At 46.2% G+C, this 26,673-nt stretch overlaps 1 protein-coding gene across 3 annotated transcripts in view; it reads left to right on the top strand.

The window, feature by feature from the left end:
- MAML3 (mastermind like transcriptional coactivator 3) overlaps nucleotides 1–26,673 on the top strand; it is a 426,724-nt gene that overhangs the window by 209,480 nt on the left and 190,571 nt on the right. Inside the window, exon 1 of one of the 3 annotated variants that reach the window (XM_084769413.1) lies at nucleotides 22,554–22,672. The exons of the other annotated variants lie outside the window; for them this stretch is intronic. The gene's annotated coding sequence lies outside the window, so the exon portion shown is untranslated. Of the gene's footprint in view, nucleotides 1–22,553; nucleotides 22,673–26,673 lie in introns of those variants that run through there. 3 annotated transcript variants of the gene reach the window in all.

The raw sequence follows: 26,673 nt of genomic DNA, 5'->3' as shown, positions 1-26,673 counted from the left end.
TAGACATACACCTGCGTGCGCGCACACACACACACACAGACACCTGCACAGACACATACATACCTACACACACACTTACACACATACCTGCACGCGCACACAGACACACACATACTTACACACACACTTACACATATACGTGAGCGTGCATGCACACAGAAAACTGCACACACACACACACACACAGATACACATACACATACCTACACACACACACAGACACATAAGCACACACACTTTCACACACACATAGACACACACACTGCTATTCAGCTTTTTAAAAGGGAAACCCTGTCATTGCACAACACAGTTAAAGCCAGAGGACAATAATTTGAGCGAAGTAAACTAGACACAGAAAGGCAGGCACTTCATGATCTCACTGCCATCTAAAACTGTGCACTTACAGCAGCAGACAGTAGAACAGTAATTTTCAATAGCTGGTGCTGGGAACATAGGGAGATGTCAATCAGAGTATAAGATTTCAGCTTACAGGATGAGCAAATTCTGAAAATCTAAAGTATAACATGGTAACTATAGCCAATACTTACTGTATACTTGAAAACTGACAAAAGAGTGGACTATTTTTAATATTTATTTTTATTATATTTAAGTGTGTGTGTGTGTGTACTTAAGTGCAGGTACCTCAGAGGCTAGACGGGCCAGGTCCCTGGAAGAGTACAACATTTACCCTCTGAGCTAATGCTCCAGTGCTAAGAGGGTAGATCTTAAGGGTTCTTCACACACACACACACACACACACACACACACACACACACACACACACACGGCAAGTGTGTGATGCCATCAATATGCTAATTAGCTTGATTATGGTAATCATTTAAAAATGTATACATGGATCAAGCATCATGCTTCACACCTTAAATATATACAGTTTTATTTATCAAATGTACTTGGAGAAGGTTAGAAAAACATTAAATAACAGAAAGTATAAAAATTAAAAAATTAAATTTAAATAACGAACAAAAGCCCACAGTCACTCAACAAGAACGAAAGTAAAAAAAAAAAAATCAATAAATAAAAAGCAGTGTAGGGAACTGAGGCACTGAGAAGGCGCATTATAAGAAGCCCTATTTTTTCTGAGAGAGGAACGGCTCCAGTATTTGATGGGATGGATTTATGATCTTACCAGTGGAGAAAAGCAAGATGGGAGAGGAGAGCCCATTAACAAGATATTGCCGAAATAGCTCTGGCTTGCAGAATATTAAACTTCCTGAAGATTGTTTGCCGAATGCATGTTTATTGCTTAAATCTATTTCACATGTTATTTATTTATAACTTTAAGGATAATTTAATATGTAAAACCTCCTCTGCTGAAACGTGGGTATTAATTTCTAAGCATCATTTATGGCGCTTACAGCTGATGGACTGTTACGAGTCAGAACTAATAAACTTGTGAGGATTAATAGAATATCAGTCAGAGAAAAATAAATAAATAAAGAGGTGTGGTTTTGTGGTTGCCACGGAACCGCATCTGCTTGGATGGCTGCATCGTAGAAGTTGGTGGGGCACAGAGTCTCACTGGGAGAGGGGTGACGGCTCCAGAGTACAGCAGGAAAGAGAGATTAATACCCTCTAATTGAGTGGACGCCAGCAGCAGGACACTGAGAAGTTGGCAAAGCGGAGATCTTGTGCTGAACGTGCCACACTTCTCTCAGAAGTGCCTGCTCTATAGATTGGCCAGGTAATGCCACAGAAACCCAGCTTTATTGAAACAAACCAGGCACAAGATTCAACAAGCAGAAAATTACTGTGTGCCGTAGGCTTTATTTTCTCACTGCAGACAGAAAGAATCTTGCTTTCTCTGTAGGTACAAAGCAGTGGGAGAGCAAACAGGCTTGGAAAAACAACAGCAGTGGCCCCGTGGATTTCCTTGGCGTTTAGGGGGAAGGATCTGCTTTATTTTCTAACCCCCTTGAGATTCTTCCCCTGTGGAAACTGAGGTCTCCTAGCTGGACGTGCTTTTCAATAAGGGGTAGAGGGCACATGGGGCTCCTATTTGACTAGAGATGGTGTAGAAAATACAGGAGTTGGAGTGGGTGGCCTTTCTGTCCCTCCCCTCGGGAGAAGGGTGGAAGCCATAGAGGCCAGCCACCACCTTCTCATGGGGGACGGTCACTGTGGAACAAAGTCAGGAATGGGACCCCTCTCCTGCTGCACAGGAGGCTGGATCTCCCGCTGCAGGAAGGCAGTCTTTATAGTCACATGGCCTCACAGTTCCCAGGTTGTGTTTTTTCATTTGTCCTTGTTCCTTCCCCTCAACATAATGCATAGACACACATACACACACACACACACACACACACACACACACACACATACACACTCTCTCTCTCACTTCTCACATATAGTCACATATTCATACACAATCATATATTTTCACACACTCAGATACATACATATTCATCTATACTCACTGCACTCAGATAGACTCATATACACACATCGACACAGACACAGTAATTAGTACATACATAGTAACACACATCACATATTCATATATATTCAGATATACTCCTGAATACACCCAGATGGACGTTAGCACATATATTCATATACATGTTTGCCCAATACACAATTAGCATACATTCAAATACACTCATGCATCTGTCCATTTTCCACATACACTCAGACTTATGCATTCACATCCACTGACATCCGCACCCTAGTGTGTACATGTTCACACACTCACGGTACAGATGTTCACACATGAGCCTACCCTCCTCGGGTCTTCTCCTCCCTGGTGATATTGTTCGCAGACACGGGTCTAGGCTGACCTCAGGACGTGGAAAGGCACTGCGGGTCAAGACCCATCTGTTACTGTAATCATTCATTAGACCTGAAAGTTTGATCGGCCAATTGGATTACATAAGTATGCAGCAAGCCGAGCTGTCCTGACAGACAACAATACAGCAGTGTGATGCGTGTCACCCTGTCACTGGCGTCGGGTCAAGGCTTTCATGACTGACAGCTTTCTTCAGTTCCAGAACATTGGGACTTGGGGATGGAGGGGGCTGCGGTGGCAGCTGGGGACTTCTGTGCTCTGTCTCAATCGAAATACAGAAACATTGAAGGAGTTTTGCCTGCCTTGGAAGGCAGATTTCCCAGTGTTGTGTGTGTGTCTCTCCTGCCGCGCGCACGACCTTCTAGTCCCGTCCCTTGCTCCTTTTAGGGGGGTGGTTAGGGTGGGCCAGCAGGTTCCTGAGCAGCAGCAAGGATATGTTCAGCGTAGCTCAACTCAAAGGACACAGAGGTTCACTCTGAAGGAGGATTTTGGGCTGAGCCAGAGTAGAAAAAGCCAACAAGGGAGTCTCCAGGGTCAAACTGCACCCTCCTGAGGGTCAGCCACGTGATTACCCTCTCCTCTGTTGTATCAGTATCTCCCTCCCTCTCTCCCTCCCTCCTCCCCCACCTCCCTCTCTCCCTCCCTCCCCCTCTCCCTCCCCCTCTCTTTTCTCTTCTCTAGTCTTTCCTTCTTTCTTCTTTCTCTCTCGTCATCTCTAGTTCCTCACAGTTAGGTCCTCAGATATTGGCACTTATGACTCTCCTTACCCTTCCCTTGGCTCCTCAGTGACCCGGAAGTACTGTTCTCAGTGCTGCTTGCATCCGATTCTGTTTCCAGTGCATTTCAGAAGCTGAAGGACCATTCTCCTCGTCTCAAGCATTTTTCTGCCTCACTGAGATCACAGGCCTCTCCCATCAGTTGCCTCATCCTGCTTCAATCAGTATGGTGGATTAAAGAGAACAGCCCCTATACACTCACGTATTTGAATGCTTGGCCCTCACTGGGTGGAAGTGTTTGGGAAGGATTAGGAGGCGTGGTCTTATTGAAGGAGGTATGTCATTGAGGGCAGGCTCCTATGCCATTCTCAGTTAACTCTCTCTGGCTCTTCTTTGGGGATAAGGATGTGAGCTCTAGGCTAACGCTCTGGTGTTGCCTGCCTGCCTGGTGCCACAGTGCCTGCCCTGATGGGGCATGGAGGCTAACCGTCTGGGACTGTGAGTACCAACAAACTCTTTCTTGTCCCAAGTTGCACAAGCCATGGTTTCTCTTTAGAGTAATAGAAAAGTAACTACACAGACAGCTTTGACCCAAAGGAAAAAGGGCCTTTGCACAAAACTTGTGGAATTTGGTTGTTTCTCTTAAGAAGGAGCCATGACAGGTGACTGGAGGGCACTGTGAAACTAGATTCTGTCCCTGAGTCTCTCATCGTTTCCATGGCTGGTCAGTCAAGTGAACTGCTTTAAAAGGGTCTTTGGTGACAGTTTACTTGCACCAAAGATCATTATTTAAGCACATTTACTCGGGAATTTTCGGTTGATGTTTCCTAGGCCAGCAAAGAGTGTGGCTAGAAGACAGTATCTATTTTGTTGACATAAATGACCTGTAAGGGGGTTTTGAAAAACCCAACAAGGCCTCAGGAGCCTCCAGCTCTTTGGAAGCACCATTTATATGTCAACAATCAATATGCTAATTACAAATAAGCCTTCTCTATTTATTAAGCACTTAACTGACTCCAAGTACTGTTAACCAAGCAGCACTGAGCTAACCTTAGCTTTCCTGGCCTAAGATCAATAGGACTTCATTTCTCTTAGAGTCCTTCATAATCTTTCCCACATGGTAGCATACCACCATTTTATGACAGTCCAAATTAGTGAGAAGTGTACCTGTGTGTGCACGTGTGTGTGTGTGTGTATGTGTGTGCACGTGTGTGTGTGTGTGTGTGTGTGTGTGTGTGTGTGTGTGTGTGTTCGCGCATGCGCACGCACGCACGGGAGTCTGTGTGTGTGTGTGTATGTCATGTATGCCAAGCTAACAAAAACACATGAACCAGTGGGAAACTAATGTATATACCAGACATTCAAAATGTGAAACAGGAGAAAGCTAAATTAACAGCCTGTAATAGGAGGAAGGAAGGACCCTGCCAAATGGCTTGGGGAGGAAAGATACTTACTTCCAGGCCTGACAGCCTGAGTTCAATCCCTGGGGCCTACATGGTAGAAAGCCAAGTTTTACAAGTTGTAACACACACACACACACACACACACACACACACACACACACACAAAGGCAGACAAGGAAAAGCAAGCAAAGCCACTATAGCCACTATTTAAAATAGTATGCAACTCAGAACATTCTGTCTAATGGTCTCACCCTCCAGAAGGTTGTTCCAGCGACAGGCGCTACTAGGAGAGACTTGTGGGAGTGTGATTGTGTGGCTGGGCACAGTGCGGAGAGAGAGGCTGTTCCTTTGAGAAAGAGGATATATTTCATGGGCCCAGTGAGTGTCCAGGAACATGGAGAGTAGAGAGCTGATAGAGTAGGCTTGGGGACAAGTTCAAGAGCATCAGACATCACACTGAAGCATAAAACCCCAATTAGATTTTTTTAGAAGAACAAAGAACACAAGGCATTTGATGTGTGCATGCTGTTCTAGGCAGTACACGCTGAGAACAAAAGAGAGCGAACCCCTCGAGGGCTCCGCTAGGCTTTGCAGCTTGTGGGTAGTTTCAGTGTAAGGAGGTGGGTGGTTCAGGCCCCTCCATCTCTCACCCAGGGAAAGCTTTGGAGAGATGGCCACAGGAACAGGGCACAGGCACCAAAAAGAAAGGGCCCATTGCAACAGTGGTGAGGATGCATGGACTTGGGCCCTTCCATCACCATCATGACTCTTAATGGGCTCTGTTGACCCGTCACTCCCTGCTTACATATAGGAAAGAGAATGAGGGCCTGCAAGGTTTCCCAGTGGGTAAAGTTCTTGATGCACAAGAATGAAGGCTCAAGCCAGAATCCACATAAGACCAGGCTAAGTGGTACATTCCTGTAGTCCCAGCACTGGGGAGGTATAGACATGCAGATTCGGAATGAGTTGTTCTAGATTCAGTGAGAGCCCCTCTGGTGGGCTTGTAAAATGTGCATAGAGATACAGCCCTAGTCTACAGGTGTCCATTGAACTCTACGTGTGCACCATGGCACACACACGTGCACAGGTACACACCACCACCACCACCACACAGGAATAATGAATAAAGATTGTTTTAAGCTAAAGATTTAAGCTAGAGAAGTGACTGAGAAAGGTATCCAGGTGGACATCTGGCCTTCACATGGACAAGCTCCCACATACATATGCACCCCCCCCCACACACACACATGTGCGCACACACAAAGAAAAACATTATAAAGAGACTTGGCAGGAGCAAGCAGAATCTGAGTTTGAAGCCATCCAGGTCTACAGAGAAAGTTCCAGGACATCCAGGGACACTCAGAGATACCCTGTCTCCAAACTATAGAGGGTGGAGAGGCCCTGAAAGCACAGAGACAGGACCAATGGCCACTGGGCAGGTGGGGTGGCGTGGGATGAGTGTCATGTGACAAGTGGGGACAGTGCAATAAAGTGCAATCTTCAGCCACTGGCAGCTTTGCTCCTAAATGTCCTGTTGCTTGCAGTTTACCCTCAGCCCTGCAGATCCTGCTTCCCTAGCTTTCAAGGATGCTTCCTAACAGGGCATCTTCCCAAGGAGGGAGCTTACTTCCAGGAGAGCTGCTATTGAACACACAGCTGCTCTTCTGTCCCTAGAGGCAGGAGATAGTATTTTCCATCTTCGTCTGTCTTCGTGCTAGTGAGATGGGGCACCCTTCTTCAGTGTATGTATGAGCTTACCGTAGAAGTTGATCCCCTCGATTTGCCTGGAAGTGATTCTGACAGTGAACGACTTCCGGCGATCACAAAGGTTTCCTTTGTGCGGATTGAAACCTGTTCTCTGGTGTGACCCTTTTGACTCCCCTGAAGAAAGAGAGTAGCGAGCCTCCATCTTCCACGTGGTACTTACATATCCTGAAGAGCATAATTCAATTATGTTGCATTTTCTTTGCTGGCGATTGCAAGGATACGATTTTGCTCGAAGAATGTCTGCTGTCAGAGCCATTTCAGAAGCTTCGTTCTGAGAGACCCTTCAGGTAGCAAAGGACACTTTGAAATAAGGCTTGAAGTTCGCTCACCTGTCTGGAGCACAGAGGGATTATTTGTGAATCCAGTCTGTTCCTGGCTGAGTTCCTTGACTGGACAAAGCTGTTCATCTACACTGCGTTCCCAGCAGCCCCTGGGACTGTGTCTCCAAAGCCATCCATCCTACAATAGAGAAAGTTACTTTTTCTTTGCTCACGCATCTTCCTTTCCTATTGCCTGCCAGCATGATGGCTGAATGCAAAGAAAAGCATAGATAGCCCTTTGCTCGCTCGATCACTCTTCCTTCCTTCCATTTTTGTTGTTGTTTTGATTTTGTTTGTTTTGTGGAAGCATCTCATGTATCCCAGGCTGTTCTCAAACTCACCATGTTTGGAAGGCGTTCTCAAACTCCTGATCCTTCTCTCTCCACCCCCCACAACCCTCCCCCCACCCCCACGAGTACTAGGAATGCAGGCGTACAGCAGCATGCTCAGTTTATGCAGTGCCGGGGATTGAACCCAGGTCTTGGTGCATGGTAGACAAGCACTCTGCCACACGAGCTAGGTCCCCAGTCCACCTTTCGCTTTTATACCCAGTTAAGAACATCACAAACACACAGCCTGACACACACAGCTGTTGCTTCTTGACTCTGAAGGATGAGTATTCTCCAGGCAGCCTACCATTGCTCTAAGTGCCCAAAGCCTTAAGTGATTTGTCAGCAGTTACAGGGATGCTAACTATATTTATGTTGAAACTGTCCTCTGAGACAAACAATCGCATCTATATTAATAAAATTGTTGCAATGGCTTGGTGCTAAAACTCCCTGGTGGCTCAAGCTTTGTGGATGTTTTAGTAATGGCTGAGCGATAATGGATGAAATATGGACAATCCCTTGTGTAGACGGTGCTTTCCCTCAAGTGACCAAGAAGACACTATTAAGAGGTGACTGGTGGTGGCTAATCACAACCATGGGCAAATTCAATTTCGTAACCATCTAGAAGTGTTTGCTTTGTAATAGTTTTCTACCCTACTGGAAATTTAGTAGAGCTGAGGCAGGAGCATAGTGACTTTGAGGCCAGTGTGGCCTAGGAGACAGTGTCTCAAAGCCAAGGACCTTGAGATGTAGATCCTGTCATCCTTGTTTGTGCAAGACCCTGGGTTTGCTCCCAGCACCGCTTGTCCCCCGACCAAAAGAGAAAAAAAACCCCCAAAAAACTGGCAGCATTGAGTACTAAACCGAAAGAGTAAATAAATACGCAGTGTCCATGTTGGTGCAAGTCATTTTGCAAAGGAGGAAGGAGCAACTCAGTTTCTTAAGTAGAACTCCAAAAAATAACTATGGAAGCAACATAAGAAACAGGGCCTCCAGGAGGCCTGCGCCCTAACAAGAAACAGGATCCACGGTCCGAAGCTCAAACCAATGGGCAGCAGTGCGAGGGGACACGGGCTACAGCCGACCTCAGCCCAGCTCCCTGAAGATACGATTGGCTGCAAAGGGAAGGACAGTGGCTTTATGGCGGGGCCACCAACGCATGGTCACTTAACCGAGTGCTTGGGGGAAACGTCACAGCAAAAAGGCACGTTGACATCACACATCCCTTGTTGGTGAGATGCGCTGAGCGGGATGCAGCATTACTCCCAGCAGCCTTTCAGTCCACTCGTGAGAAAAAAACTGCACAAGCCCAGCGAGACTGAGGGGTTTCTGTAGGCAGGAGGGGAATGGGACGAACAAAACCACCAGAGGCACTGAGGGAGAACCCTGAGTAGGGTCCCAAGACAGAAAATGATGGAGAATAGAGAAGAATTCTATTAAGGTCCACAGATTAATTAATAATATGTGTGAAAGCTAATCTCCTGTTCTTGAAAATTGGACCATGGTTATGTAAGAGGCCATTAGAGAAGCTTGCGTGAAGGACAAAAAGAGCTTTTGAGCCGTTTTGCAACTTTTTTGTACGTTTAAAAAAAAAGTGCAATATTTACAAAATTATTGTGAAGAGGAGCTGTGGGAATTAATGATGTAGGTATTTCTTTAGCCAAAAAAAGGACCCAAACTACCTTGTAAGAAAGCCAGTCACTCACACTGCATCTTTATCCTTTCTAGTCGGTGTTCTTCTCTGGGTCTTCTATCCTGTGTTCCCGCTTGCTTCGAGCTGCAGAGCTGAGACCAGTGGACGTGGCTCTGCTGGTCCTCTCCTGAGATTAGGACATAACCAGCTGGGTGTTGTTGTCTTAGGCCTCCCTGGCATCCTGTGATGTCCTCTGGGTTGGACCACAGCCCATCTTCCATGCTTCTCTCTGTGCTTCTCCATCCTCTTCTCCTCACGGTGCGACGTCTTCGTTGGATGCTCAGATGCTCCATCTCGGTGACCAAACTGTGATACATCGATTCCTGCACCTTTAGGCATTTTCTTTCCATATCCATCATACTCTTTGAAAACTGTATGTATGTATGTATGTATGTATGTATTTATTTATTTTTGGTTTTTTGAGACAAGGTTTCTCTGTGTAGCCTTGGCTGTGCTAGACTCACTTTGTAGACAAGGCTGGCCTTGAACTCACAGCAATCTGCCTGCCTCTGCCTCCTGAGTGCTGGGATTAAAGGCATGCGGCACCACACCTAGTGAAAACTTAAAAAAAAAAAATCTATGTATTTATTTTATGTATATGAGTGCGCTGTCTACATGTACACCTGCATGCCAGAAGAGGGCATCAGATTCCAGTATAGATGGTTATGAGGTGGGACTTGAACTCAAGACCTCTGGAAGAGCAGACAGTGCTCTTGACTGCTGAGCCATCTCTTCAGCCCTCGAAAACATTTTTTGTTTGGTTGTTTTTTGTTTGTTTGTTTTTTAATTTAAAAAATGTTCAAGTACACAGAAGAGTGGACTGTAACAAAGCCACTGTCTCATCAGTCCGAACCAGACAATATCTAAAATGAGATGTTCATCAACAGTGACAATAAAGGGGCAGCGTCTGGCCTGTTCCTGTCATTCTTCATATTTATTTTTATTTTTATGGATTTAGGAGTAATACTGTTCCCCCTCCTTTGACCACTTTATTTTATTAAAAATGCAAGGACTAGAGAACTCCTCTCCCACCCACTTGCACAAGATGGAAGTCACTCTGGGGATGGATAAAGAAAACTTGCCTGCCTTTAATGTTTTACAAAGGGGTTGAGTTAATGCCTTTAGTATAATGGCAAAACTTCCTGTTTACATTTTACCTGTATTTTGTGTGAATGTGTGTGCAGAGGTATGTGTAGGCGAGCACGCATCTGTGTTTGGGCACCTGTGGAAACCAGAGGTAAATGTCAGGGGTCGTCCTCAATCATGATGCACCATAGTTTTGTTTGTTTGTTTGGTTGGTTTGGTTTGGTTTGAGACAGGATCTGTCACTGAACCTGAAGGCCGATTCACAGATTTGGCTAGACTCGCCGACGCTGACTCCCCCAACCCTGAGTTTACAGGCTCCCCTGTGCGTACCTGGTGTGTTTTTGAAATGGATGCTGGGGCTCCAGATTCAGCTCTTTACACTTCCATGGCAAGCACGTTACCCGCTGAGCCATCCCCCCCAACCTGAGAAATTTCCTTGCTTGACAAGGTCTGATTATTCCAAAGGAAACTGAACAGTCCTGTTTCAGTGATGAAGCCTCTTGTGTTCCTAAGCGAAGAAGGGAGAAGCGTAAAGAGAGCTCACCACAGGAACGTCTCCCAGGTGTCACTGTGGGGTTGCCCAACCTCAGTAACTCAGCCTTGAAGATTTCTGGTTTTATTCCTAACATTCCAACTCCAGCAATTTTTGGTCCTCAGGAAGTGGCGATCTGAGTAATCAAAGTGACTTCCCAAGGGTGGATGGTTAGAAAGATGTTGATGTCTATGTCCGTGTGTGAACTCAAACTTCTTTGAGAGAAGGAAGCAATGGGACATTTGGTTCTCCTTCAGTATCATGCAGGTGGTGGAGCCCAAACCCAACATACCCGACACCAGTGATGCGGATAACCATGTAGTGGTTACACAGTAGGATATGAGTTTTATGGGGATGAAACGGCAGTTATGTATTAGTTACTTTTCCATCTGCTATTAAAAATACCCACAAAAGCAACTTTAAAAGGAACAGTTTATTCTGGCCCTCAGCCTAAAGGTACGGTCTGTTAGAGCAGAAAAAGCATGGCAGCCGAGCATGAGACACGTGATCACATTGCATCCACAGTCAGGAGAGAGATGAATGCTAGCAATCCACTTACTTTATCCTTTTTTAAAAAATTCAGTCTAGGACCCCAGACCATGGGATGGTCCCATCCACATTTAGGGTGGGTCCTCCAAAACACATACACACGCACACACACACACCAAAGTCACACTCCCCTAGGGACTGGAAACTCCATCAAGCTGGCAATGAAGATTAAGCCCCAAAAGTGCCAGTGTGTGTTTTTGCAATGGACAGAAACCACTACAGAAAAGCACAGCTAATGAGGAGCTATGGAGCACGGTCCTAGTCAAGACATCTACAGCACCTAAGGTTCAGGGAACATGTCAGAAGAGGGGGCAGAAAGAGTGTAAAAGCCAGAGGAGTGGGGAGTCTGCTGTGAGAGTGTGTCTCCTAGAAATGTCAGAAGCTACACCCATAAAGCCCCAACAACATGACTGCCTAACGGTGAGCTGAACTAGCACAAGAATAGACCGCCTAAGTGGATGGAGGGAAGCCTAAGAGCCCTCAGCCCTAAGAAAGAACTACAGACAGCTGTGGAATGCTGAGAGCGGGAGAAACAGTCTTCCCCAGGGAAGAGCCCACCAGTCAGTTAATCAATACCAAATGATCATCCCCCAAAACATGCTTGCTAATAGCATTATGTAAACTGAGCAGGTTGTATTCAGGTATTTAGGAATATATACAAATGCATGCATGTAACAATTAAATAAAAGGGGGGGCCATGAATTTGAAAGATAGCAAGAGGAGGGGTACATGGGAGAGTCTGGAGGGAGGAAAGGGAAATTATGTAATTATATATATATAATTTGTATATATAATTATATATATATATATATAGTTTGTTTTTCAAAACAGGGTTCTCTGTGTAACAACCTTAGCTGTCCTGGAACTTGCTTTGTAGACCAGGCTGGTCTCAAACTCACAGAGATCCACCCTACCTCTGCCTCCCGAGTGTTGGGATTAAAGGCGTGTACCACCACCACCAGGCAAAAGAAAAATATTTAAATAAAATGTTAGGGTGGCGTGTGTGTGTGTGTGTGTGCGTGCGCGCTATAAGTAGATCATTTCACTTCCCCATAGGTAGGACAAAGAAGATATCCATCCTCATTTTTGAAATTTCTTGGTGGACAACATACCATGTTTCCGGGCTTGAAATGAAGAGGATGTTGTGTGAACGTGAAGTCAGGAAGTCACGGGGAACACCTGTTGGTGATTTATATAAAGTGGGCAGTAATTGACATCAACAGTTACAGGCATTGAAGATGACCATTTTTTAAAATTAGTTGTCATAGCTGTTGAGTGACAAGGGAAAGTGACAGAGTGTGATGCCTTTTCCAGGGTGGCAGTAGAGCCATGCTATCTGCCTGGTGACCAACACCCTTCTGGGGCCTGGGTGAAGGGGCTGGAGTTTCCATCTGAGGCCAGTACCAAAGTAACGAAAGTAACGAAATAGTTAGTGGAGGTGCCAGGCAGGCCTCTGCTACTGCAGTGGTTTAGTACTCGAGCAGGATCGAATGCTACTCTGAGTGCTGCTGAGCAGTCTGCCAGTCAGTGCTGTGATGGGCAGTGAGGCAGCAGGGGTGCAGCACTCCTGAGCCCCTTCCTCCGGCAGGCACCCGTGCGCAGGAGCTGCCTGGCAAATGCTGACTACGGTTCTTCAGCTCCATCATGGCTCTGTCCCCTGTGCCAGAAACCTTGGGGAATAGACAGGGATTTGGCTGGGTTCCTGGGAAATGGATGGCGCCCCAGGGAGCAGTGTGGATAGCTTTCCCCAGTGTTGCCAGACAAATGCAGCGCAGTTTCTCACTCTTCCTAGAGAAAGAGGGGCCATTTTGGAGCAGCTTTTAAAACGGAACAGAGGAGAAGGCAGTCCAATTGCCATCACTCTCAGAACTTCATAACACAGGAACAAATTCACTTTCCTAAAACTTCGTCTTAGGTGAAAAGTAATGTCAATCTGGTGTCTTATTCCCTTGATTTTTCAGACTTAAGCTGAGGCAGGAATCGGATCCATTGCCTTATTGACTGGTATCACTAATTCGAGGTGAGGGACCCCACAGGCGTCTCTGGAGCATGCTTGCCTTCTCCTGCCTGCCTGCATATTTACCCCTCTATCTTTTTTTTTTTTCACTCCCTCTCTGACTCCTTTGATATGGTAATGATCTTGCACAAGAAAAGCCATTTTTATGTGAGTGCTTAAGGAATTAAAGGTGAGAGAGAAGATACGGGGTGTTCAGAAAAATGACAGTTTGTCATTAAAATATAAGTGAGTGTATAGCCCTTGGGATGACAAAGCAAGCTAGCAGGCCAGAGGGAGCTGAAGGCTAGGATGGGCAGGCGGGTGCCTCTGGCAAGCACAGGGGACAGTGTTACTAACCAACTGACTTAGTGCTCTCCTGACAACATGGAGCTTGCTCGCGCATTGATTTCCCTCTGCCCTCCACAGACCTGGCTGCAGTTAAGCCTTGTGTCCTCCACGTGATGGTGAGCCGAGTCAGATTTTCCTTTTAGTTGTTCGATCACATTTTCCTTCCTAGAGCTTAGAAGGCACACTTGGGACTGTATAGTAATTGCCTCCCTACATTGAACTGCTCATACCTTTATTGGATTGGCATAGGGTTTCAGAGGACTGTGTTTAACAGGCAGTGAGCCGCAGCAATGCAAACAGCTCCAGTGTTTAAACAAGCATCCATTAGGACAGAAAACAAGGCGATGCCAGCCCATTTGGTGCTCTGTAGTGCTGGTGGTGGCTTGGGGAGAGTAGGGCAGCTGTGTCCCCATCGGAGCCAGACAAGGTGGCCTCTGAGGAGAAATGCCACAGGATTCCCGGTCTCAAAGACGGAATCCATTCTTTCTGGGTTTGTAGAAGAGGAAGGTGAAAGGGGAGGGGACTAGAAATGTTGTGGCTAGGGACATGCGCAAAACTCATTAATATCTCATTATGTTAGAATTGCCATCTCCCCACAGATTGGCATTAACATTGGCGGTGGCAAAGAATGGACCGATGAAAGTGCCCCCACCCTGGTTGGTTGGTTTGTTTGTTTGTTTCTTTTTTTTTTTTTTTTGCAAGCCGCAGCAAGCTCCCCACACTTGTTTTGCACCAAGGGAGTGATGGTGTTGAATTTGTGAGGGAGGGCTGTGAGGAAAACCCCAGAGGAGCAATAGCCAGCTGCTTGGGGGAGGGAGGCAGACGGAAAACTGTGGTTTGTAAATACACAAAGTGGCCAGCTTCCAGTGTGCCAGCCAGAAGTGGAGAGGGAAGCAGAGCCGGCCAGAAGCTGGAAAACCAACACACTGCAGTGTCAACTCTGGGCATCCTGAAGCCTGGAAATGGGTCGGGTGGAGGGCTTGGGGGGAGGGGAAGCAGAGGTAAACTGGATGGAGGGAAGCAAAGAGGACAACAGGGTTTCAGCCAGAGAAAGCAGTAGGACTGTAGAGCAGACAGAAGATCTGCCTTTGTCAGTCAGCATTTTCTTTCTTTTTTTTTTTTAAAGGTTTATTTATTATGTACACAGTGTTCTGCTTGCATGTACACCTGCATACTGGAAGAGGGCACCAGATCACATTATAGATGGTTGTGAGCCACCATGTGGTTGCTGGGAATTGAACTCAGGACCTTTGGAAGAGCAGGCAGTGCTCTTAACCTTCTGAGCCATCTCTCCAGCCCCAGTCAGCATTTTCAACTGAGCTAGCTGGGTCCAAACCCATCCAATCTCGCTGAGGGTTAAGTACACCCGCCCGCTATGGGAACTCTGTGACCATTCCCCAAGCTCAACCCCTGCACAGCACCTGCTCCTGTACACTCCTGGATGATGCCAGCAGGTTGCCAGCGCTGGGGCTGGAGTCTTTGAGATGGGTAGTCCGAGGATTGCACCCCAGATGGCAAGGTCCCAGCCAACCCTTAACTTTGCTGTTAAAGGGTCAGGTGTTTCTATGTATTTGTTTTGTTTTCTGGTTTTTTGAGACAGGGTTTCTCGGTGTAGCCATGGCTGTCCTGGACTCACTTTGTAGACCAGGCTGGCCTCGAACTCATAGCAATCCTCCTGCCTCTGCCTCCCAAGTGCTGGGATTAAAGGCCTGGACCACCAGGCCCCGCCAGGTGTTTCTATATGGGTGAATCCTCCTTCCTCCCTTCCTCCCTCAACAAGAGACAGCTATGTAACAAGATGGACCACAGGGCAGCAAGATGTACTGAAGTGTAACAAACTGCCTGTGGATTTTGTTAGGAAAACACTTTAAGGTTATGCCATTAAGATTCTTTTAGGCTGTTCTTTTCTGCCTTTTGTTTTTGGGAGTTCTTTCTTTGTTTTCTCTTTTTTTCTTTCTTCCTTCCTTCCTTTTTCTTTCTTCCTTTCTTTCTTTCAGTGGAGTTTCCTATATACCAGAGTCACCTGGGACTCACTATGTAGGCAAAGATCCTGTCCCTGTAACACCCCAGTGCTGGGATTCCAGACCTACACTGCCAGGCCTGGTTGATGAAGAGCTAGGAAGGAACACGGAGCTTCACGCAGGTTAGACACGTGCTCTACCGCCAACAGGGTTACATCCCAGGGTTAGTGTCAAGGGGGAAGGGGGGGGCTAGTTTGCCTTCTACCTTCTGTGATAAACACCATGACCAAAAGCAACTTGTGAAGGAAGGCGGTATTTTGAAAACTTTACAACCTCCAGTCCATCCATGAAGGGAAGTCTGGGCAGGAACTGGAAGGAAGCGGGAAGTGAAGCAGAGGCCATAGAGGAACTCTGCTCACTGGCTCGCTTAGCCTGCTTCTAATAAAACCCTCCCAGGGATGGCACCGCCCCCAGCGGACTGGGCCCTCCCACATCCATCCTTAGTCAAGAAATCACCCCCATAGGCTTGCCTACAGGCTAATCTGAGAGAGGCGTTTTCTCAGTTGAGTTTCCCTGCCTCGCCTCCCGGGTGACTGCAGCTTGTATGACACTGACAGAAAATTTAGAAAATAATAATTGTTTTTAGAGGAAGAAAGAATGGAACAAAAGAAAGGAAATAACCAGCACGGAACCCTTATTTCTGCCTTAGACCCTCAGCTGTTGAAGTCCTGGTTCTGGCAACACACGCCACTCAGCCCTTGTCCTAGGACCAGTCAGGGGGGTGAACGGCTACAGGGCTGTGTGAAAGTCATGTGACATGTTGAGATCAGTTTCCAGAGATGATTTGTGAAGGCCCGGAAAGACTCGCTTTGATCTGACCTAAGACAATATTTTTTAAGATTTGTCTTCATTATTTATGTTATGCATGATTCTATATGAATGCATCTGAACATGTGGGCAGGTGCCCTTGGAGGTCAGAAGAGGGCGTCAGAGCCCCAGGAGCTGGCAGTTGTGAGCCATGTGACGTGGGTGCTAGACACTGAGGTCTGATCCTCTGCAAAACAGTGGGCACTCTCAGCTGCCGAGCCATTTTTCCAGTTCTTAAGATGGCTCAGTGGTTAAGAGCACTGTCTGCTCTTCCAGAGGTCCTGAGTTCAGTTCCCGGCAACCACATGGTGCCTCACAACCATCTATAATGAGATCTGATGCCCTCTTTTGGAGTGCAGGTGTACATGCAGATAGGGCACTCACACATAAATAAGTCTTAAAAAAAAAAAAAGACAAGTTCCCACTAAAATATGGATTAATCATTAACTTTCGAAAAGACAAAAAAGTTAATGCCAATGTTTTAAGCTGTTTGTGTTCCTTTGCGGGGATAAACAGCTTGGCTCAGAGTAGTCATTAGTTTGTTATGTACAAGGGGGTGCTTGTAATGAACATTTTAAAATTAATGCATTTGATAATCACAATCAAGTTTATTTGAGTTTAAAAAAAAGAACAGTTAGGGCATGCAAATACTGCTGAGAAACAAATTTAACACAGCTTCCCTGCCCCCACTGTGGCCTCCATGGTAAAAATAGTAAAATGTGACCTTCTGTGTCTTAAAATCCATTATTCTTCTGACAGCAAAGCTTTGAGGCAATAAGCGAACAAAGTTAGAAAATGGCTTCATGTCGGAAAAATATATGCTCCCTATTGTTTGTATGCTCATTCCATCAAACAAACAAACAAAATGGAGAAGCAATAGTTACAGCAGTTGAAGGTTTTAAGACTCAGCCTCTTGCAACAGGTCCCGGCGTGGGATATACCACAGCCCACAGGACAGTAGCCCGGTCCTTCAGGCATTCTTGCTCCTGCTGTGTCCTTTCCAGTGGCAGGGCCAGGAGCCAAGCATAGATTTGCACCTCTGCAGTCATCAGTTCCTAACATCTAAACACACTGCCCATAGTAACTCCCCCTGCTGCCTCTCTAGGACAGCGAAAGTGGCAGTTAACTTTCATCCAAACTTCCTACAAAACAAAACAAAAAAACGTCCTGACGTCCAAATTGCCCCACTGAAGGAAGAACGCTCGTGAGATGGCGGAATTGCAGTTGAAAGTAAAATGGAATTTAATGTTTGGTTGAAAAGAAAAAGTGGATTTCTTGCTCCTTTCAGGCTTTTGCCATGAATAAAACCTGAAAAATGAAATATCAGAAAATCCAAGATGAGATGGGACTTAGTTCGCTCCTTCCCCGCCTTCGGAGAGGCCGTGTCTAAGCCATCCCAGATGGCTGCTCTATTTTTAAAGAACTCCAGAGAAGGAGTTTCTCCCACCTCCTCAGTCACCCTTCCCAAAATCTCTTGTTCCTTGCTGCCAGAATGTTTTTTGAGAGCCCTGGGGTGGGGGGAGACAAGTCATCTTCACTTTGGGCCCCTTTGGGATTTTACCCCGTGGTGCAGAAGAGGAAAATGGAGGATCAGGCAGTCTCCCCGCAGTGAAAACGGTCTCTCTAATCTTAGGATTTCAGCTCTGTGAAGGAGCTTCTTGGGGGTCATCCCAGAATTCTCTTGGGCTTATGATATGTATAGCACTTTAAAAAGGATGAAGACTGAGCAAATAGTCCTGCTCAGGACTTAAGAGAAGAACATGGACACGGACACACACACACACACACACACACACACACACACACACACACACACACACACACATCCCTACCCCTTTGCTGGGAACAGAATTGTCGGTGACATTGCTCATTCCTTCCTTTCTTCATTCATTCCCAACACTTCCTGGAAACACTCACATGTTGGCTGAGACTCAGACGTAGAAGAAAATAAAACAGACAAGGTCATTGCCCCCGAGCCTGCACCGCTGTGGTGAAGAAGGTGAACCAAGGATGGTTCTAAACTGTGACAAGTGGCCCAATAAAGATAAAACAGTTGAAAGTGATGGGAAGAGGTAGGGAGTGAGGCAGGGTGGCCAGGACAACCTCCTTCCACCGAGTCAGCCCCTCCGCACATGCAAGGAACTGCAGAGGCGCCAGAGGCCATATTTGTAAGAGTGCTCTGGGTCAGAAGAGGGTGGGACCAAATAAGTTTGGAGATATCAGGCAAAGCAGCATCTCCTAAGCCATGTGCCGAAGTTTGATTTCAAGGAATCAGAAAATCTGTAGAAATTTAGACAGAAAGCGTGATCTGATTTTTTTTTTCTTTTTTAGAGGGGTAGTTTTCTTGTTTTGTTTTTTGAAACAGGTCTCTTTGTATAGCCCTGACCGACCTGGAACTCACTATATAGACCAGACTGGCCTTGAACTCACAGGTGTCCACCTGTCTCTGCTTCCCTAGTGCTGGGATTACTTGCAGAGGATAGACTGGAAAGGGGAACGTGGCACTTGAAGTGAATGATACATTGACTGAGTTACGTAGGAGAGTGGGGTCACCTCTGAGTTACATAGGAGAGTGGGGTCACCTCTGACAATACAGTGGAAAGTCAGAAGAGTGACAGGTGGAAGGCTTGTACACTGGTCACACTCAGGTGTGCCTCATTGTGACAAACTGTGTAAAACTCAAAACTTTGAGTGCTGTTTTTTTTCTTTTTCCTTTCTTTTCTTTTCTTTTCTTTTCTTTTTTTTTTTTAAAGAGTGATTTGTCTTAAGTATCTATTCCACAAATGGAAAATACATGTGAATCTTTGGCCAAAAATGCTAATAAACCATGAAGATGTGAAACCTTAATAGATGGATCATAGCATTAGAAGCAATCGTAGAGGTCATTTTCTCCTCCCGTCCACCCAATAGAAAATTACCTTTACAAATCCCTGGCAGATGAACACGTAGCCTGCATAGGGAAAGTTCAAGAGACAGGAAGCTCATTAGCCTCAGGAAGCAGCCAGATCTCCCTAATCGGTTTTTTTTTCCTTTCTTTCTTTCTTGTCTTTTCTTTTCCAGCTCCTCTGTAGATGGAGGGTGGGTTCTTTGCCTTGGTACAGGCAACCATTGATCTTAGTTCTGTGTTCTGTCCCTACACAGGTCAAACCAAACTCTTTTCCTACTAGAGGTCACCAACCATTTAAAGGAGGAGCCGCACCCTTCCTGTCCCCCACTCTTCTGGCTAAATCACAGGGGCTCCCCATGTGATCTGTTCACTGGGTGGCTTCCCATGGCTCCTGATCAGAGCTCAGCCCCACAGAAGCCATTACTGCCGAACATGCACACACCTCCCCGCATCGGGGAATAAACATTCATCGTATAATGACTGAGTTGGTGGTAGCTTTCTACAACCTAGAGTTATAAGAGATTGTGCCCAAAGGAAACCAGAGCTGCTTGTGAGACCTTTTCTTGGCTTAAACACAGAACTTTACAGTTGTTCCCAGCAAGCCTTATTTGTTCCTGCTAACCTTTAGGTGACTGGTCTTGAAAATTTTGGAAATTCGCCAGTCCTGTTAAGAACCTGGGCGTGGTGGCGCACACCTTTAATCCCAGCCCTCCGGAGGCCGAGGCAGGAATCTGATAAAAGCTTTGGATTGCTTTCTGAAAGAAAAGAAAAAAGAAAAGACAAAAACAAAACTCTTAACCACTGAGCCATCTTTCTAAGCCTCCCACAAAATTCTACATACAACTTCTCAGGGTCTCAAGAGTTCTTAAAATCCATTTTTGTGTAAATCTTCATTTTAAGAAGTCAACTGTGCCAGTGTTCTGTAAGTCTGATTCTGTCACTCAAAACTTTATGTCTGCATTATCTCTGTGTCTGTCTCTGGCAGATTATCCCCAGGAACATAGCAACACTCTGTGGGAAATCCTGCAGTTACAGTCAGACTACCACCAGAAGAGGAAAGTGGCAGTCTTTAAGCTCTGTTGGTGGGTCAGTTGCTTCCGTGACCTCATTGAGGTCCTCCGGCCACCGGCCACGTTAGCCCAACCTCACCTAGGAGGTATGGTTAGTCCACATCTCCTCAAAGGAGAGGAGTCTGATTTGGCTCACAATTACAGAGGTTTCAGTAGTTTGAGCTTGTGATGGCGCTGTGCAGCATGGCAGAACCATGCTGGAACAAAACTGCACAGAGCAGCATGGCGCAGTGCACGCTGGGGCCAAGCTCCTCATCATACAGGAAACAGAAAGAGGGGAGGGGAGGACCGGAATGTCAACATCCCAGTGACCAAACTGCCTCCCTCCCATTAAGCCCCACTCCTTTAAGTTCCAGTAGTGCCAGAGGCAGGCTAGCCAAGCCGTTAGCACTTACGCCTTTGGGAGACATTTAAGATCCACACTGCAGGCTGGGATGATGAAGGGCTCAGCTGGTAAAGTCTCTGAGTTCAGGCTCCGGAATCCACACAGAAAAGCAAGGCATGATGGCACACGTCTGTCGTCCCAGCACTGAGAATGCAGAGTCTAGCCCAGTGGTGAGTCAGGCCAGCAGGGACCCTGTCTCAGAAAGCAAAGTGAAAGATGCCTGAGGGGCAGTGCTTGAGGTTGCCCCTTAGGCTCTATACACACACACACACACACACACACACACACACACACACACACACACACTCCAAACCATCAAAGTGGGGCAAATGAAACAACGTAAAGGTATCAACAAGAGACTGTGACAGAGCAGTGTGAAGGCAGGACCAGCGTAGTGTGAGTTTTTTCAGTGACAGCGACGAAGTTGACAATGGCCTTCTCTGATGATAAGAGTTGAAGCGAAGGTGAGCTAGAAAGGTCCCAGCTGTGTGGATGCTTATGAGCAGGTTGGGTTTCCTGGGAAGGGTGTGGCTCTTTGGGCCATTCTACAATGATGTCCCTGGAAAAATGCTCATCTGCGTGATCTGGCGTCACTGTGGCCTGTATGGGTGGCTTGCCACATGCAGTGTCGTTTTCTCGGAATTGAGCTAGTTGAACGAATGGACAGGGTACAGTTAGACCTCTGCAGATCAAACAGCTGCAGAACTGGTTTGTGAACACAAGAGAAGAGTGTCCGCCCTGACGGGAAATCTACTTCCTTCTGCGCCCTTGAAGGGGCGCTCTTCGGAGAGACACCTTTCTCTGCCTCTTCTCTTGGTTAGGAGCCGTGCTGGCCTTGGGGAACAAGAAATGCAGGTCACTCTCAGGCGGAGAGGCCTACAACCGGAAAACATGGACCTCGGAACTCAGATGCGTACTGATGGTAACTTTGAGAAGAGCCAGACTGTGCAACGTGTGACTCAAGGCTAATGTGGCTTCGCCCTGCCATCAGTCTCACTTCGGGGATCCACCAAAGTTTTGATTCCAAAGGAATTCTGTCCCCATCTCCTTGTTCACCCACGCATCTCATATTTTTTTTTTAAATTTTTTTTTCACTTAAGATGAAGTCTTGTCCAGGGTAAAAACTCATGCTCCATTCAAGGTGACTTGTCCCTTGGAATGGGGGGAATTAAAGGACATGCCAAATGCTTTGTTTGTTTGTTTCATTTTACCTTTTTGGGTTTTCAAGACAGGGTTTCTCTGTGTAGCCCTGGCTGTCCCAGATTCACTTTGTAGACCAGGCTGGCCTTGAACTCACAGTGATCCACCTGCCTCTGCCTTTTGAATGCTGCCCCAAATGCTGTTTAGTTTCCAGGTGGATGAGGCACTTTGGGCATATACACACACCCTCTGAGATGGAGCATTGTGGGAACCTGGCTGTTCCTGGATCTCCCCAATGGTTGGAAGGGAGGGACATTTGGGGGCTAATCCTTAGTTAATGTGCTGGATTAGAACTTAATACTGGAGTGATCCACACTGCCAGTGCAAACTCGATGCGACTATCTCAAGTAAAATTTAAAAACAGGCCCATGCCCAGTAACCCTGTCACTCTCTGACTCTCTGCGTATTGAGTAGGCATGGCCACCTCTCTTTGCTAATGTGGAAACTGGCTTAATTAGCTCAGAAAATTTTGCAACAAGACTCTGTTTCCAAAGAAGCTTTTCCCCCCCTCTTCCTGCTAGCTGACATTCCCATAGCAGTTAATTCGAGAGGCTGTGTTACTGCATTGCTGTTGCCGACGGACAGCTGTAGCATTTTCCTGATCACGCTCTCAAACCTATCCCCTTGCTCCTCCGACAATTGAAACCAGAGTCATAAACTAGCCAGAATGATCCTGCAACATGGGTGTCATTTGCACGTCTTTGTAATATGGGAGGCTGATGCCTGTTTCGGTAAATATAAGCCTCCCAGTTGACTGAAGGTAATTGAATGATTTCAGATTTATTAGCACGCATGGAGTTGCTTGCTTCTCAGCCTATGGTTTGAAGCAAGCCCTGTGGTCACATCTGCAAACCTGAGTTTGGTGTTCGCGTTGGCTCATCTCAGTTGAACCCAAAATATGTGCAAATTGGGGTATTGGCGCCAGACTTGGATCTCTTTGTCTGTGAAACCGTGTCTCTCTGCAGCTGCTGTTCTGGGGCGGTTCTGAAGGAAAAGACGCCTTTGACTTGATTCCAGCTTGTTCCATTTTCCTTTTTAATTGATTTTAGTCCCATCTATAATTCCCTCATCGGACCCACTGTGAATTTCCCTCATGTTGTGGCTTGTGTTAGCTGAGCTTTGGTTCTGTTCTGCTAGGCGTTTTCCTGGCTCCTTTTTCCCTGCCCTTAGTTCATAGGGGACCTAAGCTCCAATTGCAGTGCAACGCTGTTTCTGGCGTGATCTGCCACCTTTATGAGATTTATTGTGGTTGTCTGTCTGTCTCTCTCTCTCTCTCTCTCTCTCTCTCTCTCTCTCTCTCTCTCTCTCTCTCTCTCTCTCCCCTCTCTCCCCCTCTCCCTCCCTCCTTCCCTCCCTCCTTCCTTCCCTCCCTCCCTCTCTCCTTCCCTCCATCCCTCCATACAATATGGTTCCTTATGAATTAAAATCAGGTTCCTGGAGCTGGAGGTAGGCACAGGCGTTGGAAGCCTGGCCACATTATAGTGAATAATAACAATAACCAGCCTCCCTCTGTTACAAGTTCTTCAGGCAGACTCGGTCTTACTCATCTGTACAGCCCTAGCTTTGCACACAGGGCGCCCAGTGCATAAATGACATTCCAGGCATTGCCACCGAAGGAAGGAATTAATTTTTGCAAAGCCTTTTATAGTTTATAAAGTTACTCCACATTAGCAGCACGGGGTGATTGTTTTTAAGGCCTTGTTGAAACTGTTTCCACACTCATTTCTTTATGATTGCGAAATTGCTTTGGAATTTGGGGACACTGATACTTTGAGTAAATGTCTTTCATGAAAAGCCAAAATCTAAATAATTCTTTGATTGTTTGTTTTTAATATGAGGGACTGTGGGGGAGAGAGAGTAGAGAGAAGGAAATTGTTACTAGGTTGTTTTGTTTGTTTGTTTGTTTGTTTGTTTTTGTTGTTTTTCTTTGTGTTCAGAGGTTCTTTGAGCTTTTGGGGAATTTGCTTTGTTTTGTTTTGTTTTGTTTTGGGTTTTGGGCTTTGGTTTTTTTTGGGTGTATTTTTTTTCTTTGCGATTGCCCTTTAGAGTATTTTGCCGCCGCCTCCTCGTTGACTGGGGCAGAGGTGACTTTTTGCAAAAGCTAGAATGGTGTTTAAAAGGGAACAAGCAAATGGACGGCAGGAGAAAGACTGTTTTTGATTTGTGTTTCTCGACTTGGCCACTGTTCAAGGTTGTGCTGCTTAACCAGATAATCTCAACCGCTTCTATGTCAGCAGCGGCGGCGGGCCTCCTCATCCAGGCCACACCTGCTGGACCTTGGGAAGGACGTTCCCCCCCCCCACCGGCCCCATCTCACAGCAAAGTCCATGGAAATGTTGACCCCACAAGGTCCCTTGGCTCTGTAGCCCTGGGACAGCCACCCAGGAGTTAGTTCCCAGCCGCAAAGCTTTTCTTAAATGGCTTCATCCGTCTGTACTTAGTGCTTTAGCTTTGAGTTCTTTCCACGAAACTCAAGTGTAGACATCAGAAAACAACTGTATCACTGCTTTTCAGCAACATCCCTCAAGGGCTGTGGATGTAGAAGCATCATCTAGCATATGTGAGGCCCTGGGCTCCATCCAGGTCTCCAAACAACAGCAACACTTACTGGGGCTTGGGATAAAGTATAGAATACACAGAAGCAGACATACATAAAAACTTTGAAAATTGTAAAGATTTTTGACGTTTCCAAGTTAGAACAATAGGCATACTTGGAATTATAAATTAAAAAAAAAAAAGGAAATGTAGATGAAATAAAACACAGAGCATTTAAACAGGGCATCCTCAGCTTACACACTTCAGACATGGACATTTCCAACCCCACAGTTCCTAGAAGCAGAGCTTAGTTCATAGTTCATAGTTCGGTTTGCTTCTATGCATGCTCCATTTCTGCCTGGTGTGAGCATGCAGAAAACCTTTTAGTAAGGGCTGCGACTCAAAAGTATATATTAAGAATAAATTAATTTAAATTTTTTTAAAAGTTTTTTTTTAAAGTATATATTATGTTCACTTACTGCCCGGATTATCATGGAGGCCAGAAAATGTATTGCTCATAAGTGGGACGCACATTTTGGCCTTCCGTATGGGATAAGCTTGGCTGACTAGAGATTCATGCTCTGTGTCTATATTCATTCCTAAGATTCCATAGCAAAGCACCATAGACACTGTGACGTAGAAAAACTAGCAGTGTGTGTCCTCACAGTCCTGGTGTTGGGAAAGTCAGGGACTGAGCAGGGCCGAGCGCTCTCTGAGAGTCCTCTGTTGCAGACGTGGGTCCCTCCGTGCTTCCTGTCCTCCTAGACTTTGCCTTGACTTGTAACCGGATCCCACAGGTGCCAACTCTGTTGTCCCATGGCATTCTCCCTGTCTGTCACTTGCGTTTACATGGCCACTTGCTTGTAAGATGAACCAGCTGTGTTGGTTTGGGGCTCACTCTACACCGGTATGACCTCATCCTAACTGACTTCATCTGCAAAGACCATCTTTTTTTGTTGTTGTTGTTGTTAAAAATCCTATTCTGTGGTATTATGGCGTAGACGTTCAACATATTTTGCATGAGAGATGAAGCTCACCCATGGCAGTGGCTCTGCTTCTGTTTTCAACCTTTGGCAAGAGCCCATTGCCTTGTGATGGACCAATGTGTGGTGTTCTTCTAGAAGTAATGACCTTGAGCCAAGGTCGCTGAGAAAATGCAACTTCAAGCCATGCTTTCCCTACTCTTTCCAAGGCATCTCTCCGCCTTACTTGTCTTGTAATTGTTCTTTCCGATAGCTTTGATGTGCTGGTTTTTATTATCTCAAAAACAAAGATCTCCAAGGGATGCACAGTGACAGAGTCGCAAAGGAAAACGGTATGTCAGATTCTCAAAAAAAAAAAAAAAAGTTAAAAATAGAATCACCATATGTCCCAGCAATTCCACTGCTGACTGTTCACCTGGAAAAAAAAATGAAAACAGGATCTTGAGCAGGTATTTGTCCTTTTGCGTTCACTACTTATTGACTCCAGGAAAGGGGTCAAATGTCCATTGGTAGATAAATGGAGAGGCAAAGAGAGGCCTTTGCGCTATGTCTTGGTCCACTTGGCCTACCGTAGTGGGATGCTGCAATCTGGGTGGCTTATAAACAATGGGAAAAGCATTTCTCACCCTTTTTGAAGCTAGCAAGTTCAAAATTGATGCCCGAGTTTGCCCAGTGACTCGTTGCCTGGTAAGAACCTGTCCCACGTGCCAGAAGGAATGGTGTCGCTCTCTGGGGTCACTTTTATCGGGGTACTAGTCCGACTCATGACGGTAGAGGTCATATGATCCTACAAATGCCCCAAAGCCACATTTCTTATGCCTGTCACCCAGGAGCTGAGGATTTTAACATAGGAGAGCTGCGGGGATAATGCAAACATCTAGCCTACAGCATCCTCTTTAAGCATCAGCCTTAAAGAGGAAAGAAATGTTGACATCCCGCAGCAGGTATGAATCTTAAGGGCGTTATCAGGAGTGGACTATTCCATTCACAAAAGACAAACGTTGTTGTGATTGCAGTTCTACTCAGTCAAAAGAGCAGCTAAGTCAAAGACACAGGACAGCAGAGGCTGGAGTTGGAGCCGGATGGCGAGCTGGCTGTGGCTTTGGACTTTTAGCATTGCAGGATGGAGGGGCGGGGTTCAGTGGTTAAGAATGCTTGCTGTTCTTCCAGAGGACCCGGGTTACCAAACCCGTGTCAGGCAGCTTACAACCACCTGTAACTCTTCTGGCCTCTTCAGGTATGT

This window comes from Acomys minous, assembly GCF_964271855.1.
Source record: "Acomys minous genome assembly, chromosome: 19".
Lineage (NCBI taxonomy): Eukaryota > Metazoa > Chordata > Mammalia > Rodentia > Muridae > Acomys > Acomys minous.
The sequence above is the reverse complement of the archived record's forward strand: the minus strand, read 5'-3'. Positions and strand labels throughout refer to the sequence as shown.